We start from the raw sequence: 22,857 nt of genomic DNA, 5'->3' as shown, positions 1-22,857 counted from the left end.
AACGAAACTTTTCTGGACTGTGCAAGCAATGTGATCCTGGATGAATTGTCCTGAAAAATACAGCAATGCCAGTTCCACTAACAATATATATTTGATTGCTACTGGGTACAAGTCCATTTGTACCTAAGTGGACCCCAGAAATAGGTATCATTAAGGCAACTACTTAGCCATTAAACAATTCTCATTTTCAGTTCCATAATCATTTGATCAGGGTTCCAAATGGACGGAAAGGGATTTGGTATTGGACATACTCAACTCTCCCCTGAGGAACTATGTGCTATTCTCATTGAAATTCACTTCCCCCAGGTCTTTGCTTGGCCAGCTCCTTCTCATAACTCAGGTACCAGCAAAAAGTCACCCCTTCAGAGTATTTCTCACACATTATAGATCAAGTAGTCCTCTACACTTTCTGTTCTATTAGTTTACCTATTTATTAACTGTCTTTTCTTACTATAGGGAAACTTTATGAGCATAGGACTCATTTTGACTTATTTATTGCTGTATCACCAGGATCTAGAATAGAACTGGCACATAGCAGGCACTTGCTAACTAGTTGTTTTTTGTTTTTGTTTTTTAGTCATGCTTTTTGGTGTAACATTTAAGATCTTTCAGTCAGATTTGACTCTATATTTTCTTTAAAATATTGCATAGTTTTTCATTTAACATTTTTATCTATGATACATATTGAGTATATTTTTGTATCAAGTGTGAAATTTAGGTAAGAGGTTCACTTTTTTAATATATGGATGTTTAATTGTTCCAATAACATTAATTGAAAAGGCCAACATTTATCAATTGAATTGTCTTGAACAATCCTTTACAATCCTTTGTAAAAATCCAATGGACCATTTTTATATGAGTGTTTCTGGATTCTCCATTTGGTTCTATTGATTTCTGTGAATATCCCTTAGCAATATCACAGTCTTGATTACTATAGCATTATAGTAAATCTTAAAATTAGGTAGTGTGGTTCCTTCAATTTTGTTTTACTTTTTAAGACTGAGTACTTCTTAAATGAATGAATTAAATACTTTCCCTGCCCTCTTTGCTTTGTTAAGTCTTATTAATCATTGGGATTATAGATCAGGCATCACAGCCTCAGGGAAACCTTCCCAGACCATCCAGGCTGTGTCACATGACCACTGCACACCTGGGCAATGCCACGAATCTCTGTCCTCTTGGCATCTTCTTGGTCTTTATTTGGGGGTGACTGTGCCCCCTGAGGGACATTTGGCAATGTTTGGGGTCACATTTCTGGTGTGATGATTGGAGAGGAGGGGTGGACATCCCCTGCTGTGTGAAAGCCAGGGGTGCCTCTACACTCCTGCAATTCCAGGTCAGCCTCTCAACAACAAGGGCTTATCCAGCCCAAAGTGTCAAGATACTGAGACTGAAAAACCCTGCTCTAAACAGATTGGTAATTTTCCATTTATTTGTTTAATGTCTAGACTATAAAATAATGACTAGAATTTGGGATTTGAAACACATGAAACCTTATCCATCACCCTACAATTAGGGCCACCAGGCAGCTCACTTAGCCGTTGACTTTGCCAGTTCCCACATAGAGGTGATAATTAATTATCTTAGAAAAGTTCAAACAATAGTTCTCTGGAAGGAACACAGCAGAGTAGATATTTAACCATTTAATCAGGCACAAGAGAACCCAAGAAGCAAACCCCAAAATGCAAAGAACAAAAAACTGGGGAGTAGTCAAGTGTCAATATGTCCAATGGTCAGATGCAGGAACACAGGAAAGAATTTTGTTGTGGCTTTGGGTATTGATGGGGGTAAGGGTTGGGGGGCATAAGTAAATTGACCCCAGGAGGACCTAAGCATAATACATATGAAAACAGCATCTTCTCATTTGAGAGAGGAAGAGTTCAACCAAGGGGGAGAACAAATGCTCACATCCACTTCCAACGAAGAAATGACAGATCGGTTATGTAATGGTCAAAAGAGAACCTGTGAGGAAAAGGGTAGGTCTTTGTTACCTGTAATGACAGGGAAAACCTTCCTCCTCTTTAACTAATTTTTGATGAGTAGGGGAGGAGGATCTAGTTCATTTGTTACGCAATTAAATAGATCATTAGAGTACAGAGTTTATGTGTCCTTCAGGTTGTTTTCTAAATTTTTAAAGAGAATCCAGTATCCGAGGTTTTGTTTTTGGACTCTCTACACTTTTCACCCACAGAGCCTGTCTAAGGTGACGGACACCTGATGTAGCATAGACTGCTTGGCAGCCAGCGTACTTCACTCAAACATACATCACCACCCTGGCCAGTGTGCTCAGTGGTTAGAGCATCAGCCCTCACACTGGAGGGTCTCAGGTTTGATTCCTGGTCAAGGGCGTGTACCTGGGTTGCGGGTTTGATCCTCAGCCCTGGTCAGGGCATGTGCAGGAGGCAACTGATTGATGTGTTTCTCTCACACCCCTGTTTCTCTCTATCCCCATCTCTCTCTCTCTCTCTCTCTCTCTCTCTCTCTCTCTCTCTCTCCCCTATCCTTTACTTTCTTCCACTCTCTCTAAAAATCAATGGGAAAAATATTCTTGGGTGAGGATGAACTAACAACAACAACAACAACAACAACAACAACAGCAACAACAAATGTACATCACCAAGAGACTCTTTGAATTGAATTTAAAACAAAAACAGATTTAGTGTGATCTTTACCGCCTATAAAGTCCTCACAGAGGCCTCCTCAGCAGCTTATTTTAGGGATTCAGAGGACCTAACACTCTGTCCTCATAACTGCAGTATTTGAAGAGACTGTTAAGAAATAGATGGCAAAAAAACCTTTGTTTATTTTTTCTTACTTTTTCATTTTAATCTTTCCAAGTTCCAAGGACTAAAAACAGATGTTTACAGGCTGCTTTTTCTAAGACAGTAAAGAGAAGCTGACCCAAAAGTGCTAGGGAGAAATCTGTTTAATCAGTGTTTAGATTTGATCTACTGTGTTCCCAGATAATCTTTTAATCGTTCAGGACAAATCATGACACACATTTTTAAACAATCGTCTTTGCTCTGTGAACCTCTTTGCTGAAGAAAGACACTGTGAACACACTCTGTGCTGGTCGTGAGACCTCAACTATTCGCTTTGGTGCCAATTTATGGAGAGGGTTCTATTTATAATCTCTGGAATCTAAGGACATTTTTTATCCTTTACAATTACACTTAAAGAAACAGAATAAGAATTTTCTTTTGACACCCGTTCCCCCACTCTTGAACTTCAAACCTTTAGCTTTACTTTCCCTGAAATATTCCATCTATGATCAGTGGTTTTCCATGCCCAGGGACAATTTTGCCCCCAGGGAATATTTGACAATGCCTGCAGATATTTTGGTTGTCACAACTAACTGGGGTGGGGATGGGAGGTGTTCTTGAATCCAATGGGCGGAGGCCATGGATACAGCTGAATATCCCACAATGCACCACAGCAGCCCCTCCGCAGAGAGCCAGCCACTCACTCAGAATGCCAGTCGTGCTGAGACCGAGGAGGGCGGGGCTGCGATTTTCATCACCAGCGTTAATGGGGTCAAACATGTACGTGCCGACAGACAGCTTTTAGTATTTGCAAAACATGATTACCCTTTACTTCGATATCTTTCAAGCAGGTTAAAATATTAATGGGAAAATCAATGGTTTCCTCTATTAAGACTCCCAGGATCAGGACTCCATTACTAACCTTTCCAAATAACACCTCTGTTTTGGTCCCTGGGAAAACCATGTAGTTATAGTTTGTGAATGTCTCACCAAAGAGTCGTCCACAGAACTCTGGAGTTGGCACCTTCTCTAGGACTTCAAAGAAAATGTTATTGATTTCCTACTTTTTTTTTTTAATGGGTTACACACTGTTGTGCTAAGTTTCTATTCGGAAAATGCTCAAATAAGTAAGTGCTGGATCAAATGGAATCACTGAGGGCCCACTGTTTTTAGTACTGCTGTGTCCCCAAAGATGTGGGCCAAGGGGAATGAAGAAGAAGTCATCCTTCTTGGTATTACCTGACAATGAGGTTCTAACCACAGGAGGTGCTTGCTATGTGCACATCTGCCGATTTTCTTAATAGATTATCCCAGAAGCAGGCCCGAGCCAAGGATTGGGTTATCTGATGAGACACAGCAGGGAGCGGGGAAGGCGCACAGGAAAGGGATCAAGGCCAGGTTCGGGTGACAGCGTAGGCCCAGCCGCAGCCGCAGCGAGAATCTGCAGGGAGCTCTGGAGCGGAAACTGCACCTCCGGCTTGATCCCACCTGGAGGAAAAGGAGTTGGGGTTTTATGTTCCCACACCAGTTCCTCGTTGGCTTCCCTGGGGGAGGGGGGAAGCTCTCGGCACTTTGGCTTTCCATCCAGGGTGGGGCTGCAGTGCCCAAACTCAGTCCCCTGCCAGCAGCGAGCAGAGCCAAGCAGCAGGCGCTGGTGCTGGTGGAGGAGTGAGGGGTCTGCGACTTCCACGGTGTCAGCCTTGGTGCACAGCGCACCTGCCACGATGGACTCCGAGACCCGTTTATTCAGGCAGCCATTCATTCGGTGAGCAGTTTCAGTTTCTGCTGGGTGCCACAAACAGCACAGTGAGCTGGAGGTGAATGGTGTACAGGGAAGTGGACATGCACAGGCTGGGGGCTGAGGGGCGTGCTGTGGGGACACCCATCCGCCTGCAGAGGTGGCGCTGGAGGAGCCACGGCTGAGCTTGAGACATGAACAACAGGAAGGAATTAGCGGGGGAAATGCGAGTTCGGGGCTGGGCAACAGGGTTGTGAAGGTTTTCCCAGGCACAGGGACCAAGGCGATGACATCCTGAATGACACTTTGGGAACTGAGGGTGGTGGAAGAAGAGGAAACAAAACAGAAGCATGTGTTAAATACTGGTAGCAGGCTCTTTCCTCCCTAAATCTAGAGACACCACTGCAGTCCCTCCTGGGAACAACATCTCTAGGGAGGAATTTACACTTTTCCCAGCCTGTGTGCCACTAGCGAGACCAGGAGCTCGGGAGAGTCGTGAGGTTGCAGGGTGGGGCCACCTGGGCACCATGGGTTTCACTGTCAGTGTGAACATTGCCAGAGGTCTGATGACCTAGAGAGGCAGGCACAAGGACAACAGAGCACACCCCCAACTGCCCCTCTCAACTTACCAGACGAGCAGTGCTCAGGTGGCTTGGGGGCAATGGCTTTTTACCAACTCGAATAGTGCTTCGCTGTCGTAAAACTAGCAGTGCCCCATCGGTGCGGACCAGCGGAACATTGTGCAACTGAAGGGGGATGGGTATAAGACTCCCAAAAATCACTTGTAGTCCCTGCTTCGGGTAAAAACACAGGTAGTAGGAGCCTTTTATTTTTCTCTTTACTAAAACAGTCATTGTATAGTGTAGCGATAGCATCACATCCATAATGACATGGAAATGTGACAGTTGTGTACTGACTTAACATTAGCACAGCAAAGAGAAGACTGGGGAGTGCTGGGGTGGTGGCACATGGCAGGAAGGGCTGGACAGACTGGGACTGCTGCCACCCGCTGAAGCCAACTGGGGCCATGTGGGAACGCAGGCGCAGCACTGCCAGAACATCTGAGTTTTCAAGGGGAACCAGAAACTACAAAATTTAAGAGAGAGATGATTTGTTTTTTCTAAATCCTCACTTGAGTGTGTGTGTGTGTGTGTGTGTGTGTGTATATATATATATATATATATATATATATATTTAATTTATTTTAGAGAGAAAGAGAACCATTGATGTGAGAGAGACACATTGGTTGATTTTCTCTCTTACGTGCCCCGATCTGAAATCAAACCCACACCTTTTGGTATATGGGACAATGCTCCAACCAACTGAGCCATCAACCAGGGTATATCTCCTGCTTTTAAATATTGGCAGCCAATTAAAATGATTTTCAACACTGTGTGCACCGAACAAACTATGTCTGTGGGCTGGATTTGGCGTGCGAGTCTCCAGTTTGCGAGCCTCTGGCTCCAAAGAGCCTAGGTCCAGTTTGCTTTCCTGTGCTCCTCACCATGCTCTTCCTCCAATTCCTAGAATTCTCGGAGTCCGATGGGCCAGACTGGCCAGTTTCCTGAAGCTGAGACAGCTCCCTGTTTCTTGTGTGGTGGTCACAGTGACACAGGTGCCCCGGGACGTTTTAGATATGTTATCTAAATGGTGGAGATGATTAAATTTGCTCATGTTGACATTCTTGAGAGGGAAATGTCAGGGCTGGTGGAGACTTCACACCCAAGCTTAAGACAAGGATAGTCAATCATGGTTACTTCACACAGTGGAAACTCTGTCATTGAGGTTCTTGGGGATGGTAACAAAATACTCGAGTGACCTATAAATGGCCATGTAGCTTCCTACCTACTTGATTTATCAACCTTCTCTATCAGATTTTTCACTCTCTTATGAACCATTTCTGCTCTGTGTGTTGAGACAACATTTTGCTTCAACATGAGCATTCGCAGAAACACAAGCTACGACACAGGGAAATCTCATCACAAACGTGCTCCGCATAGCACGTTCCAGGGGTGAGCTCCGCTCCCTTCCCCAGCCTCCCACACTTCAAACTGGACTCTGTCTCCACTGCTTCAGGAAGAGAAAATGCAAAAGTCATGGCCAAAATGCAAAATAAACTAAAAGAACTTAATTCTTGTTTTTTTTATTTGTCTAGAGTCTGAGTTCTGTTGATTTAAGAATAATTAATGGACCTTCAAGGGAAATTTGAACACGTATGATTTTAAAGCTTATTTCCTATTTTTAAAAGCTAGTCTCTTTATAAGATGAAACTTCTTAACAATTATCATCATACTAATAGACAATAGTAATAATAGATATTATTTATTACCTTTCTGTGCCAAGCACAGAGCCGAGCACATTACAGTGTCAAACTCAGGCGTTATCTCAGTCTTCCCCTCAGCTCTGCAGCTCCCGAGACTACGTATTCCCGTTTCATAAATGAAGAAACAGAGGCACATATACATATACTGTAATTAGTCTCAGGTCACATGGCTAAAAGTGACAGTCAAAATTCAAACTCATCCACCTGACTTAAAAGCATACATTTTTAAAGAAAATATTAGTAGCTACCCCTTTATTAGTGGTGGTAAAAATTCATTATTTGTTTAATAACAATAATAATTATAACAAGCTGTTACTAAGGATGATGTTTCTGGCAATGAAGTGGGTAATAAAGCACAGTCTTGCACCTTGGAGTCTTCAAGCTATTTGAAAAAACAGAGATGTGGATAAATGATTAAAGTACAAGATGAGAGCTAAAATAGAAGTATCCACAGAACAATAATTTTTTTTAGTTTCTTTTGCATGTGTACTGTCATCAATCCCAGACCTCAGGTGTTAGACCAGTTGGAAACTCCTGAAATCTCTGGATAAAGAATCTTGACTGGTAAGTTATGCCTCTGAGTAAGTCAGGTAGCATGTACTCACCCTTCTTAATTAGTTTCTCAAAGTTTGTTAATAATCGTGGAGTCTGCAACTTTTACTATCTAATTGTTCTGACATCATCCAGAGATTTCCTCCTGGGGCCCACAATTTCCTAACATCCTCACAGTTCAATTTATAGTTTTGCTACTGAGAAGGCTGCTTAGTCAGACCACTAAGAGGCTACAATACAGTGGCCCTCCTTTCTCTGGGGAGTCTGGCCAATAGTCCAACATGATGGAGCAGTACTGTCAATGCCAGTGCAAAAGCGTAAAGCCAAGCAGAAGAGTCTCTCATACATTTCAGGCTCTGGGGCTTCGCTGTCACTAGGCTAAGAAGATGAAGACTGGCCTTTGGGTGCAAAACAAATAAGTTTGTTATTGACCAAAAATAAGTTTAAGCAAAGATGATTATTCTATCTGACATATTTGCTGAGATGATTTTTTTCCCCTTGAATTTTACAAATATGCTGGTATTGCAAAGTACAGCTATGTTGCTAATATCTTTATGTTGTCATAATTAGCTAATTATTAATTTTAATAATAGGAAGAGCGCAAAGGGGAGGCCAGACATTACAAGCATGGCCATCTGGGCAGCTTTACCAGGAAACTGCAATTTTACTCTCCCCAGGGAACCACTAATCCATTCCCTGCAAATCACTGGGGAAAGGGATTGAACAAAGGGGAAAATGGGTACATGCGCTGTGAAGTTGGGGTCACGTAAGGGAGGTGCTTGCCTGTCAGTCTAGCCTGGAAAAAAGGCCACTGGTAGGACGTGGACCCCAGAACAAGACTGCAAAAGTTTGGAAAGCTGATTGGTTATTCTGAAAAAGCTTCTGGTTCTTCCCAAGCCTGAGATACATAATCCCAAGTGAATGAATTCCTCCTTGTGCTCTCTTGCTCCATGACCTGGACTCACCAACTGTGTGGCTTTAAGCAGCTGCATGACCCATGGCCATGCAGACACCAAAATCAATGGACTGCAGCTGGGAATACAAGCTAACCTAGCCAGATGTTAGACTGGGCTGTGCTTTAATATGGAGCAGAGGCTGGGCAGTGGCCTTAATTCTGGCCCTGCAAAAGACAAGATTGGACTTTTTCCATGTCTGGACAGAGGGAAGTGGGACATTGAAAACCCAGGGGTTTAATTTCATGAAAATAAAAATCACTCATCCTCCCATGCAAGTCACAGTAAATTCCTTTCCTTGTTACAGCCCAAGAGCTCCACTTCCACTGGTAACCGGTGGGGACGCAGAAGGCACCCACCAATGACATTTAGAGAATATGGTTTCCTTGGAAGTGATATCTCCAGAGGGATTGTTAGAGTTTTTAGTCCATTGTAAAATTGCCTTTGTAAAGATCTGTAGCAGGGAAATAAATCCTAGGAGGGGGGCGTGTCTCTGAACATCTCATGACACTCACTGCTCCACAGAATTATCCTGTTAAATCTCCATATATCTTATTAACATTTATGACAGCCATAATTTATTGTGCATCTGTGATGTTCCAAGTATGAAACAATAAGGTTTATATCCATTATTTCTCATTCCAAAGTGAGGTGAATATGTCAGAACTCAATTTGTGCTGTGGGTCCTTTTAAAATATGCATTCTCAACAGGAATAATGTCATCCACGAAGAGGTGAGAAATGACTTGGGGGTAAACTTAACTCTCTCTATATAATACATTTTCTTTATCCACTAACAGACATTTGGATATCTCTTCAAGATACTGATTATATTTCTTCAGATATAAGCCCAGATGTAGATTGCTGGATCACATGGTAGTTCCACTTTTAATATTTTATGAACCTCCATGTTTTCCATAAAGGCTGCACCAAGTCATAGTCTCACCAACTGAGCACAAGGACAGACCTTTCTCTACTTTCTTGCTGACACATATCTCTTATCTTTTTTAGATAATAGATATTCTAAAGGGTATGAAGTGGTATCTCATTGTGGTTTTGATTTGCGTTTCCTCTATGATTAGGGACATTGATCTTTTCATGTACCTGTTGATAATTGTTTTTTTTTTTTAAGCATCTGCAAGACATTTATTTTTTTAAATTAATTCATTTATTTTTGTTACAGATGTTTCTCCTCTTTCCCCCACTGACTCCCCCCACCCCAACCTCCCCACCCTGTCCCCAGCTTTGCTGTCCATGTCCATTGTTCATGCACACATGCATATAAGTTCTGTGGTTTATCTCCCCCCCCACTCCCTCTTCTGGGGATTGTCAGTCTGTACCCCACTTCCACATCTCTGGGACTACCTCATTCCTCAGACTGTTATATTCTTTATATTCCACAAATAAGTGAGATCATGTGGAATTTGTCTTTTTCTGCTTGGCTTGTTTCGCTTAGGATAATACTTTCCAGGTCCCTCTGTGTCGTCTCAAAGGATAAGAGATCTTTCTTTCTTATTGCTGCATAGTACTCCATTGTGTAAATGTACCACAGCTTTATTATCCATTCATCTACTGATGGATATTTGGGTTGTTTGCAGATCATAGCTATTGTAAATAGTGCTACTATGAACATGGGGTTCATATATTCTTTCTGCTTATGTTTCATGTTTCTTAGGGTATATTCCTAGAAGTGGGATCACTGGGTCAAAGGGCAGTTCAATTTTTAATTTTTTGAGGTAACACCATATTGTTTTCCTTAGTGGCTGCACCAGTCTGCATTCCCACCAGCAGTGCTAGAGTCCCCTTTTCTCCACACCCTCGCCAATACTTGTTGTTTGATGATTTGTTGATGGCGGCCATTCTGACAGGTGTGAGGTGATACCTCATTGTTGTTTTAATTTGCATCTCTCTGAGGATTAGTGATGTTAAGCATTTCTTCATATGTCTCTTAGCCATTTGTATGTCCTGTTTGGAGAGGTGTCTATTTAGGTCCTCTGCCTATTTTTTAAATTGAATTCTTTGTCTTCCTTTTGTTGAGTTGTATGAGCACTCTACATATTTTGGAAGTTAACCCCTTATCTGATGTATCATTGGCAATTATGCTCTCCCATACAGTGGGTTGCCTTTCCATTTTGATGATTATATCTTTTGATGTGCAAAAGCTTTTGAGTTTTATGTGGTCCCATGTGTTCATTTTCTCCTTTGTTTCTGTTGCCTTAGGTGATGTATCAGTGAAAATTCTGCTGCGTATGATGTCTGAAATTTTGTTGCCTACAGTTTCTTCTAGGGTTTTTATGAATTCATGAGTCACATTTAAGTCTTTTATCCATTTCAAGTTTATTCTTCTGTATGGTGTAAGTTGATGGTCTAGTTTCATTTTTTTTTGCATGTAGTTGTCCTATTTTCCCCACACCATTTATTAAAGAGGCTGTCTTTACTCCACTGTATGCTTGTCCCACCTTTGTCATGTATTAATTGAGCATATTGTCTTGGGTCCATTTCTGGGTTCTCTGTTCTGTTGTACTGGTCTATATGCCTGTTCTTATGCCAGTATCAGGCTGTTTTGATTACAGTGGCTTTGTAGTATAACCTGAAATCTGGTAATGTGATCCCTCCTACTTTGTTCTTCTTTTTCAACATGGCTGTGTCTATTTAGGGTCTTTTTTTGGTTCCATATGAACTTTTGAAGTATTTATTCTAGTTCTGTGAAGTATGTCATTGGTATTTTGATGGGGATTGCATTAAATCTATAGATTGCTTTGGGTAATATGGACATTTAATGATGTTAATTCTTCCAATCCATGAACAACGTATGCGCTTTCACTTTTTTATATTATCCTCTATTTCTTTTTTCAATGACTTGTAGTTTTCTGTGAATGGGTCCTTTATTTCTTTGGTTAAGTTTATTCCTAGGTATCTTAATATTTTTGCTGTAGTGGTAAATGGGATTGTTTTCTTAGTTTTTCTTTCTGTGAGTTCATCATTGGTGTATAAGAATGCCATCAATTTCTTGATGTTAATTTTGTATCCTGCTACTTTGCCAAATTCATTTATGAAGTCTAGTAAATTTTTGATGGAGTCTTTGGGGTTTTCTACGTATAGGTTCATGTCATCTGCAAATAATGACAGTTTCACTTTCTCCTTTCCAATTTGGATCCCTTTTATTTTTTCTTCCTGTCTGATTGCTAAGACTTTCAGTACTATGTTAAATAAGAGTAGCAAAAGTGAGCATCCTTGTCTTGTTCCTGTTCTTAAGGGAAATGCTTTTAGTTTTGCCCATTGAGTATGATGTTGGCTGTAGGTCTTTCATATATGGCCTTTATTATGTCGAAATATGATACCTCTATTCCCACACTGGTGAGCGTTTTTATCAGAAATGGGTGCTGGATTTTGTCAAATGCTTTTCCAGCATCTATTTATATGATCATATGATTTTTATCTTTCATTTTGTTTATGTGGTGTATTGCATTTATGGATTTGCAAATATTGTACCAGCCTTGCATCCCTGGGATGAATCCCACTTGGTCATGGTGAATAATTTTTTGGATGCATTGCTGGATTCGATTTGCTAGTATTTTATTCAGGATTTTGGCATCTATGTTCATCAGGAATATTGGTCTGTAGTTTACTTTCTCTGTAGTGTTTTTTTCTGGCTTTGGAATTCGAATTATGCTGGCCTCATAAAACGAGTTTGGAAGTCTTCCTTCTTCTTGAATTTTTTGAAATAGTTTGAGGAGAATGGGTATTAGTTTTTTGAATGTTCGGTAAAATTCCCTTATGAAGCCGTCCAGGCCTGGGCTTTTGTTTGCTGGAATATTTTTGATTACATCTTCCATTTTTTTTTTGTTGTTGTTATTGGTCTGTTCAAGTTTTCTATCTCTTCCTGGTTCAGTTTTGGGAGTCTATGTCTTTCTAGAAATGTGTTTATTTTGCTTAGATAGTCGAATTTGTTGCTGTATAATTGTTTATAATATTTGTTAACAATCCTTTTATTTTTGTGATGTTAGTTATTTTTTCTCCTCTTCCATTTCTGATTTTGTGTATTTGGGTTCTCTCTCTTTGTTTCTTGATGAGTCTAGCTAAGGGTCCCTCAATCTTGTTTATCTTTTCCAAATACCAGCTCTTTGTTTCATTGATTCTTTGAATTGTGTTTTTGGTCTCCATGTCATTTATTTCTGCTCTGATCTTTAGTATTTCCTTCCTTCTACTTGCTCTGGGGTTTTCTTTTTGTGTGCTTTCTAGTTCTTTAAGTGGTGAGGTTAGATAATTAGAAATTTTTCTTGCTTCTTGAGGTAGGCCTGTAGTGCTATGAACTTCCCTCTCAGAACTGCTTTTGCTGCATCCCATAGTTTTTGTGTTGTTGTGTGTTCATTTTCATTGGTTTCCAGGAAGTTTTTAATTTTTCCTTGATCTCCATGGCAACCCATTCATTGTTCAATAACGTGCTATTTAGTCTCCATGTATTCAAATGTCTTTGCATGTTCTTGTTGCAATTGATTTCTAGTTGCATGCCATTGTGGTCTGAGCAGTGGCTTGATGAGATTTCAATCTTCTTAAACTTGTAGAGAATTGCTTTGTGTCCTAACATGTGGTCTATCTTTGAGAATGTCCCATGTGCACTTGAGAAGAATGTGAATTCTGCAGTTTTGGGGTGTGATTCTCTGTAGATATCTATTAAATCCATTTGATCTAGTGCTTCATTTAGAGTCTGTGTTTCCTTGTTAATTTTTTGTCTAGATGATCTATCCAGTGATGTCAGCGGGGTGTTGAAGTCCCCTGCTATGATTGTATTGCTGTTGATTTCTCCTTTGAAGTCCTCCAAAATATTTTTAATATATTTTGGTGCCCCTAAATTGAGTGCATATATGTTTCCCAAGGTTATATCTTCCTGTAGGATAGATCCTTTCAATATTATGTAGTGGCCTTCTTTGTCTCTGGTTATGGCCTTCACTTTGAAATTTACTTTATCAGATATGAGTATTGCTACCCCAGCTTTTTTTTCTTTCCGTTTGCTTGAAAGATTTTTTTTATCCCTTCACTTTCAACCTACGTGAGTCTTTTGTAGTGAGGTGGGTGTCTTGTAAACAACATATATGTGAGTCGTGCTTTCTTATCCAGTTATCTATATCTTTTTATTGGAGCATTCAAACCATTCACGTTCAAGGTGATAATTGATATGTACTTATTTATTGCTATTTTTGTTTAGTGTGGTTCTATTTTTCCTCCTATTTCTTGTACTAATCACAGCCATCCTTTTAGCATATCTTGCAGTGCTGGTTTGGTGTTAATATATTCCCTTAGCATTTTTATTTTTATTTTTTTTTCTGGAAAGCTGTTTATTTGACCTTCTATTTTGAATGACAGCCTTACTGGATAGGGTAGTCTTGGATTCAGATCCTTGTTTTTCATGACCTTGATTATTTCATGCCACTCCTTTCTGGCCTGTAGTGTTTCTGTTGAGAAGTCAGCTGAGAGCCTAATGGGGCTTCCTTTGTAGCCAAACTGTTGCTTATCTCTTGCTGCCTTTGGATTCTCTCTTTGTCTTTAATTATTGGCATTTTAATTACTATGTGTCTTGGTGTGGGCCTGTTTGTGTTCTTCTTACTTGGGGCTCTGTATGCTTCTTTATTGAATGCCTTCTTCCTTCACCAAGTTAGGAGAGTTTTTTGTCACTATTTCTTCAAATAATTCTCTTACCCTTGCCCATTTTCTTCCTCTTTGGGGATTGCTATGATGCGAATGTTATTACGTTTCCAATTGTCCCACAGTTCTCTTAAGCTATCTTTCAGTTTTTTAATTGTTTTTTCCTTTTGGTTTTCTGATTGGTTGATTTCTTCTAGCCTTATCTTCTAATTCACTGATATGGTCCTCAGCTTCCTCTACTCTGCTGGTTAGTCCTTCCAATGTGTTCTTAATTTCTGTTATGTCATTTTTCATTTCCACTTGGTTGGTTTTCAATGTTTCTATATCTTTACTCATGGTGCTGATGTCCTCACTCATGCTGTTGAGCTTCCTCAAGATCATCGCTCTGAACTCTACTTCTGAAAATTTGCTTAGCTGCATTTCATTGATCTCATCTTCGATAGAGTTCTCTTGTCCTTTCATTTGGGGTTTGTTTCTTTGTTTCACCATTTTGACTATGTCTCTGGATTTTGGAGCCTGCCAAATTTTACCTGTGGGTGTTGGTGTTCTGCTGTTTGTGGCTCCCTCTACTGGGTTTGGATGTGCCTGGGTGGGCCCACGTTAAACACCACTGTGAAGTCTTATTTTCCTGGGTAGATATGCAAGCTCAGGAAAGGTTCAGTTATTCTCTAGCTTTTTCCTAGTGGCTAGTAGTCTCAGTTACTCAGTGCCTTGGAATGTAGCCCTAGTGTTTTGTGTCCCTGGTTATATGGTCCTGTTCTGATGCTTTTCTATTGCTTTTTTCTGAGGATTTGTCTTTATTTTAGTTGTAATTCCTGTTTGGTCCTGGGAGATTGTCTGCCTAGCTTCTATTCACTCCGCCTCCATTTTCCCATCCTCTAAGCCTATCTTGTATGCAGTTGTGTCACACAGACCTTTCTGGTGCCCCCACACCCTGCATGTCCCGTGGGTAACTGGATTGCACAGTCCCTTTGGGGATCCGGCTCTATGCCTATGTTATGGGCTGCTGGGTCTCACAGGCCTCTGGTGCTTCAGCACTCCTCAGGCCCCGTGTGTAAGTAGATCACACAGTCCCTGCTGGGTCGCACAGCCTCTCTGGTGCTTCAGCACCCTGTATGTCCCACGGGTAACTGGATGGCACAGTTTCTGCTGGGTTGCGCATGCCTCTCTGGTGCTTCAGCACCTGACAAACCCCATGGGTAGCTAGATCATGCAGTCCCTGCTGGGTCACACAGGCCTCTCTGGTGCTTCAGCACTCCGCAGGTCCCGCAGGTAACTATATTGCACAGTCCCTACTGAGTCACACAGGTCTCTCTGGTGTTTCAGCACCCTGCAAGTCCTGGGGGTAACTGGATCACACAGTCTCTGCTGCGTCGCACAGGCCTCTCTGGTGCTTCAGCACCCGGCAGGTCCTGGGGGTAACTAGAATGCACAGTCCCTGCTGGGTCACACAGGCCTCTCTGGTGTTTCAGCACCCGGCAGGTCCTGGGGGTAACTAGAATGCACAGTCCCTGCTGGGTGGCACAGGACTCTCTGGTACCCCCGCACCCTGCAGTTCCTGTAGGCAGGCAGCTGGATTGTACCAGTCTCTCTAGGGTTCAGGCTTCCCAATGCTCTTGTGAGCTACTGTATCGCACAGGCCTCTGTGGAGCCACCGGTCCCGCCGCTGGTGGCTGGGGAGTGCTGCTGCCCTGTGGAGCTCAACTCCTGCTCAGCTTTTGCTGTAGATTTTGGGGGATGGGCCTTAGCTGCTGGTCTGTGCTTCTGTTGCCTGGGCATGGATGTCTGCTCCCCAGCCTCTGTTGCTGGGGGTATATCTGGACTCTGATCGGGCTGCTACTGCGGGCGATGGTGCTGGGCTCTGAGCTGTTCGTGGCTTCTATGCCTGGCACCTTGGGAGCTCCGCTACTGTGCACTGGTCTGTGTTGACACAGGGTGTCCACTGGTCTGATGGTGCCAGGAGTACTGATGGGTTCATGTTGCTGGGCCCTAGCCATTCCCACTGCTTCCTCCCAGGGAAGACCCAGGATATTCCAAAATAGTGGGACCTTCCCACGGTGCAGGGAGAAGAGCCCTGAGGGGCTGCTCACCATGGTAGCTGGCTGCTCCGTCCACAGCACAGGGACCTTCTGCTTTGCACCACCTTCGCGTCCACTCTCACTCTCTCACACACTCACCCTCCCTCTGGTCCTGCCCACTACGATCTTCCCTAATTCTGTTTTTTTGTTTTTTATTTCTCACCCAAGGATACTTTTTATTTATCATCAGATAAGAGTGGGATGGAGGGAGGGAGAGAAAGAGAGAGGAACAGAGTGAAACATTGATGTGAGAGGGCCACATGGACTGGTTGCCTCCTGCAGGACCCCTACCAGGGCCAGGGACAAACCGCAACTGAGGTACCTGCCCTTGGCTGGAATTAAAACCTCGACTCATTGTTCCGCGGGCCACTGCTCTAACCTCGGAGCCAAATTGGCCAGGGTCTTGTTGACAATTTGTATGTCTTCTTTGTGAACATGTTTAGTCAGGTTCTTTGCCCATTTTTAAACTGTATTATTATTATTTTTTTGCTATTGAGTTGTATAAATTCTTTATGCATTTTGAATATTAACCCCTTATCACATACAAATTTGCAAATACTTTCTCCCATTTAGTGAGTTGCCTCTTCTTTTCATTGCTGGCTTCCTTCGCTGAGGGAGAGCTTTTCGTGTGATGTAGTCCTACTGATTTATGTTTGCTTTGCAGCTTGTGCCTTTGGTGTCATATCTAAAAGTCTGTTGGCTGCCAAGCCCTGTGTTAAGGATCTTCTTGCCTTTATTTTCCTCTAGGAGTTCTACAATTTTAGGTCTTACATTTAAATTTTTAGTCCATTCTGTGTTAATTTTTGTGAGTGGTGTAATATATAGGACCAGTTTTATTCTTTTGTGTGTGGATATCAAGTTTTTCCATCATCATTTATTAGAGACAATCTTTTCCCCATTGAGTACTCTTGGCTCCCTTGTCAAATGTATATGTGTGGGTTTGTCTCAGGGCTCTGATTCTGTTCCATTGGTCTATGTGTCTGTTTCTAATACCAGTACATGCTGTTTTGATTTATACTATATCTTTCTATTATAGTTTGAAAACAGGAAGTGGTATGCTTTCAGCTTTGTTCTTTCTCAAGATGGTTTTGGCTATTTGGAGTCGTTTCTGGTTCTACAAATATTTTAGGACTGTTTTTTCTATTTCTATAAACAAAAAAAAGCCACTAGAATTTTGATAGGAATTGCATTGAATCTGTAGATAGCTTTGGGTAGTATGGACATTTGAACAATATTAATTCTTCAAAACTATTAAGAAACTTACTCTTTTGTGTATAATGCACAGGTATAAATACATTATATAGAAAGATATGCAGTATATTTGTGGCATTACATTTTCATTCAGTGTAGTGTTTCCAGAAAAAATTTAAAATGGAACTGCCATTTGACCCAGTGATCCCACTTCTAGGAATATATCCTATGAAGCCTGAAACACCCATCAGAAAGAATGTATGTACCCCCATGTTCATAGCAGCACTATTTACAGTAGCTGAGATCTGAAAACAGCCCAGGTGTATAGCAATAGATGAGTAGATAAAAAATCTCTGGTACATTTACATAATGGAATATTATGCAGCTGTAAGAAAGAAGGAACTCTTACCCTTTGATACGACAGGGAAGAACCTGGAGAGTGTTATGTTAAGTGAAATAAGCCAGTCAGAAAAAGATAAATATCATATGATTTCACTTTTTTGTGGAATATAATGAACAAAATAACCTAATGAAGAAAATAGATCCAGAGACATGTAAGTAAGGAACAGACTGACCAACCTCAGAGGGAAGGGTAATGGATGGGGTGGGAACAGATAAACAAATAACTTACATGCATATATGCACAACCCATGGACACAGACAACAGTGCAATGAAGGCAGGGGGTGGGGCAGGATTAGGGAGGAGGGTGTCAATGGGGGGAAAAAGGAGGGACATCTGTAATACTTTCAACAGTAAAGATAAATCAAAAACCATTTTTTTTTTTTAATTTAGGGGGCAATGATTAGAGAAAAAAAGTGTTTAAAAGGCTCTTTAAGGGGGTGATAATAGAAATCAAAATTGTGAAACACCACTTCAAGAGATAGCTAATTTACAGTTTTGTTGCTGGCTTTTTGTTGTTTTCTTTTGGCGGGGGTGGGAGGGTGTTGTTGTTTTTACATTTTAATGTGACATTTTTAAAAATCGTTATTTTAAAATCATTATTCAGTAAGTCATGACTCAGATTTTTCCACTTGCTTATTTTACGTCATATATTCTTGTATTTAGATTCTTTCATGCTTTGAAAATGTACAAGACTGTTTCCTTGGCTGCACAGGCCCATCCCTTGGACGGGGCACACGGAGGGCTGGCACTCCGTCCCCGCCCTGGAACCCGTGAGCCTGGCTGCTTTCCGGGGACGAGGTGTCACCATTCTCCTTTTACAGATACGGCAACTCATGTTTTGCAAGAGCAAGTCATTCATCTCTGCTGGTCCCACAGTTGGGTCATGGCGACTGGATTAAACCCAGTTCTGGAAGGGGTCAATGCACGCTTGATGCTTACCCCAGAATTCTCAGGATGGTAGCCTGTGGGCAAATCCAGCCTACTGACATGTTTAATTTGACGAATTTACTATAGATTTGAATTTGAAAATATTTTAATTTGTTTTCAACATTTAAAAAGTAGGACACCTTTCCATGAAAAAGCCTGGATTTCCAGTTCCTTTTTGAAGGGTCAGAGGCTGTGGTGGACATCCTACCGTGTGACATGACTCAGACTCAGTGGTGGACACGGAGAATATGGTGCACACACTCCAGCTCGCCTAAATCTCAGCCTCCCTGTCACCTCACAGCCAAACCCCTTTGTCCAAAGGCCCTTGGCCGAGCGGCTCCGCGCCGTGTGCAGTGTGTCTGAGTCCTTTGACTCCAGTGTGTTCCGAGGTTCTCCCATGTTTCTTCTGCACCTTCCCTTTTTATTCCCCATGCAACAATTTCAAAGCATGATTTATGAATCCAGTTCAATTTACTACTTTATTTTTTCTTATTTTTCTAGATCTCTCTAACATATGAACTTACTTTCAATAAAAATGAAACCAATTTTTCTTCTTCCAATAGTTATGTTATATTTCATCTAAAACATCTTTTTAATTTATTGCTTATTTCCTTAGGGTCTCCATTTCTGAAATTCATACTCTGCGAAACCTTAAAATACACCGTCTCTCTCAGTGTGTAGTTTTGAGCTACCCTGCCAGACACATCGGTTGTATTTCACAGTTCAGATTTTGATTGGTGGTTTGTGAGGAATTTTCTCTCCTGCCCTGACCTCTTATGGGTTAAACTGAGCTCTTTCCTTCTTGGATTCTTTCCTTACAACTGTCTTTATTTTGACTTGTGGTACGTGCAGATTACGTGTTTGAAAAAGAAGTGGTCTGCATGCCCACTGAAAATGAAACTCAAGAACCTGATCCAGGAGAAGGGACACAACGCGGAGAATGGGCTGGGGCGTTCCAGTCCATCAACAGCTCCATCTCTGAGGGCTCAGAATCCAAGAAACAACTGCACAGCAGAGACCACAGTGGATGAGAGGAGGCGTTTCCACTTTGGAAGCAAATATCTGTTCTCACATGTGGCTTTACACTGGCCCTTCCGTTAATGTGGTAATACACTCTTCACCGACAACATCTGCCTCTGCAACAACTATCTAACAAACTGAAGAAAACAAACACCACCAGATAAAAGTGGCTTGTAATTTGATACATCTGACATCATTCTTTCTTTGGGGTAGTTGCTTTAAACATTTTATTTGTGTGCAAATATAATTTAAAACATAAATCAGAGTACAGAATTTAACATTTTTGCCCCAATTTATTATAAATATCTTGTATTCATTGTAGTTATCTCACTTTTTCACTCATTTATTTGTTGATTTATTCACACATTATTCACTCATTCATTCTTCAAACATTGAGTGGCCTTTTAATTGTCACTGTGGAGCTTTTAAAAATACAGATGCCAGGGCCCTAGGCTTAGAGATTTATTTGGCGTATAGTGGGACCCAGGCATTGGTAATTCTAAAAAGATCCCTAGGTATTTTCATTGATTAAGAACGAGTGTTTAGCCCTGGCTGGTTTGGCTCAGCAGTTGGAGTGTTGGCCTGCGGACCAGAGAGTCCTGGGTTTGGTTCCTGCTAGGGGCACATACAAAAAAAACCCCCCAAAAAACTAGTGTTTAAAGCAGTGGTTCTCAACCTGCGGGTCAAGACCCCTTTGGGAGTCGAATGACCTTTCGCAGGGATCACCTAAGACCACTGGAAAAGACGTATCTCTGATGGTCTTAGGAACTGAGACACCGCTCCTCTATCTTCTCCAGGCGGGTCCGCCCACATGCAGGTCCGCCCACATACGAGTACCCGCATGATGACATCATCACGCCAAACCATCACATACACCCCGTACAAATACAAGTGTATGTGACAGGGTCAGTGCCATAATATACTTATGCAGACCAGTCACACATGTGTAGAGAGTAGCTACTGTGTAGAAAGCAGTTACTCTGTTAAAAGCAGCTACTGTGTTGAAAGCAGCAGTTTTGGAGGTAAAACGACACTTCGTGAATTATAATTACTGGGTAAATGTAAAATCATGTACTGTAAAATCATCAACTACTGCAATATATATATATATGTACCATGGGAAAATTTAATCTGTATGCTGATTTGTGTTTGTATTTATTTATTTATTTGTTTGTTTATTTTTCTGTCCTCACCTGAGGACATTTTTTTCCATTTTTTGTTCAGATAGAGTGGGAGGGAGAGTGAGGAAGAGAGAAAGAGAGAAAAACATCAATGTGAAGGGAACACAACGAGTGGTTGCCATCCGCACAACCCAACCAGGGCCGGGGACAAACTGCAACCGAGGTACATGCCCTTAGCGGGACCTGAACCCAGCTCTCTCTGGACTGCAGGTCAAAGTTCTAACCGCTGAGCAAAACCAGCCAGGGCTGATTGGTGTTTTTATATTCAACTGTGGTTGATGTAAATACTGCCTCCTTGTGATAGTAACAGGTATGTAACAAAAACAACACAGAGAATGGTAAATCATAGGAAACGTTAATAAACTGTATTGACTAAACTATGCCATGTATCATCTTTCGTATTATTAAAGCTATTGTTATACATTATTTTCATTAGAAAACCATCCCGTGACAATGGATCATGTAGAGAAGAATGTTAAGAAAAGAAAATACAGTGAGGATATTTTACAGTATGATTTTACCTCAATAATTACAGCAGAAATTGAGATACTGCAATGTGTTATTTGTTGTGAAGTTCTATCAGCTGAATCTATGAAGCCGAACAAACTAAAATGCCATTTTGATAGCAAGCATCCAAGCTTTGCCAACAAGGATACCAACTATTTTAGAAGCAAAGCTGATGGACTCCAGAAAGCCAGACTTGACCCTGTTGGCAAGCACCACAAACAAAACATAGCAGCCATTGAAGCTTCATATTTGGTGGCACTCAGAATTGCCAGAGCTATGAAACCTCACACCATTGCTGAGGATTTACTGTTGTCAGTGGTCAAAGACATTGTTTGAGTTATGATCGGAGATGAATTTGTTACAAAATTGAGTGCAATTTCCTTATCTAATGACACTGTCCACAGAAGAATAGATGACATGTCTGCTGATATTCTTGATCAGGTAATCCAGGAAATTAATCTGCTCTACTCCCAATATTTAACATCCAGCTTGATAGATCTACAGATGTTGCAAACTGTTCACAGTTACTGGTTTATGTGAGATATATTAATGATGGTGACTTTAAAGATGAGTTTCTTTGTCCTGGATGGTTTGGCTCAGCAGTTAGAGCATTGGCCTGTGGTCCAGAGAGACCCAGGTTCAGTTCCTGCTAAGGGCAGTTTGTCCTCGGCCATGGTTGGGTCATGCAGGAGGCAGCCACTCAATGTGTCTCTTTCATGTTGATGTTTCTCTCTCTCTCTCTCTCTCTCTCTCTCTCTTCTTCTTCTCTCTCCTTCCCACTATCTGAATAAAAAATGGAAAAATGTCCTCAGGTGAGGATAAAAAAAAAAAATTAAAGATGAGTTTCTTTTTTGCAAACCTCTTGAAATGACAACTACTGCACGCGATGTATTTGGCACAGGTGGTTCATTACTGAAAGAGCATAAGATCTCTTGGGAAAAGGTTTTTGGTGTATGCACAGATGGTGCTCCAGCTATTCTAGGATGTCAATCTGGATTTCAACATTTGGTACAGAATGAGTCACCAAAAGTCATTGGAACTCACTGTATGATTCATCGGCAAATATTAGCAACGAAGATGCTGCCACAAGAGTTACAAGAAGTAAAGAAAAGCCTCATATGTTCTGCCAATTTTGTAAAGGTGAGCACTTTAAACAGTTGATTGTTTTTGCAACTGTGCAACAAGCTGAATGTGCTGAACAATGCTCTGCTATTTCACACTGAAGTGATATGGTTGTTGACAGGAAAAGTTTTAAATGTGTTTTTGAGCTTTGTGATGAACTCAAAACGTTTTTTAATCAGAAAGCAAGACTGCAGTTTGAAGCACTTTTCAGTGATAAAAGTGAACTGCAGAAAATAGCTTACTTGGTTGCCATCTTGAATGAGTTAAATTTATCACTGCAAGGACCAAATGCAACATGCCTCAATTTGTCTAAAAAGATCCAATCATTCCAAATGAAACTTCAGCTTTGGCAAAAAATAATTGGATGAAAATAAAGTTTACATGTCGCCTACCTTATCTGCTTTTTTTGAGGAACATGACATTGAACCAGACAAAAGGATTACGATGATAATTTCTGT

At 41.2% G+C, this 22,857-nt stretch overlaps 1 pseudogene; it reads right to left on the bottom strand.

Annotated features, from left to right (window-relative positions):
• Window positions 1-4,101: 4,101 nt before the first annotated feature.
• The window catches only part of LOC118633508, a 103,651-nt pseudogene continuing 84,895 nt past the window's right edge, over window positions 4,102-22,857 (bottom strand).

This window comes from Molossus molossus, unplaced genomic scaffold, assembly GCF_014108415.1.
Source record: "Molossus molossus isolate mMolMol1 unplaced genomic scaffold, mMolMol1.p scaffold_m16_p_18, whole genome shotgun sequence".
NCBI lineage: Eukaryota > Metazoa > Chordata > Mammalia > Chiroptera > Molossidae > Molossus > Molossus molossus.
Note: the sequence above shows the minus strand (reverse complement) of the source record. Positions and strands in the feature narration are given on the sequence as shown.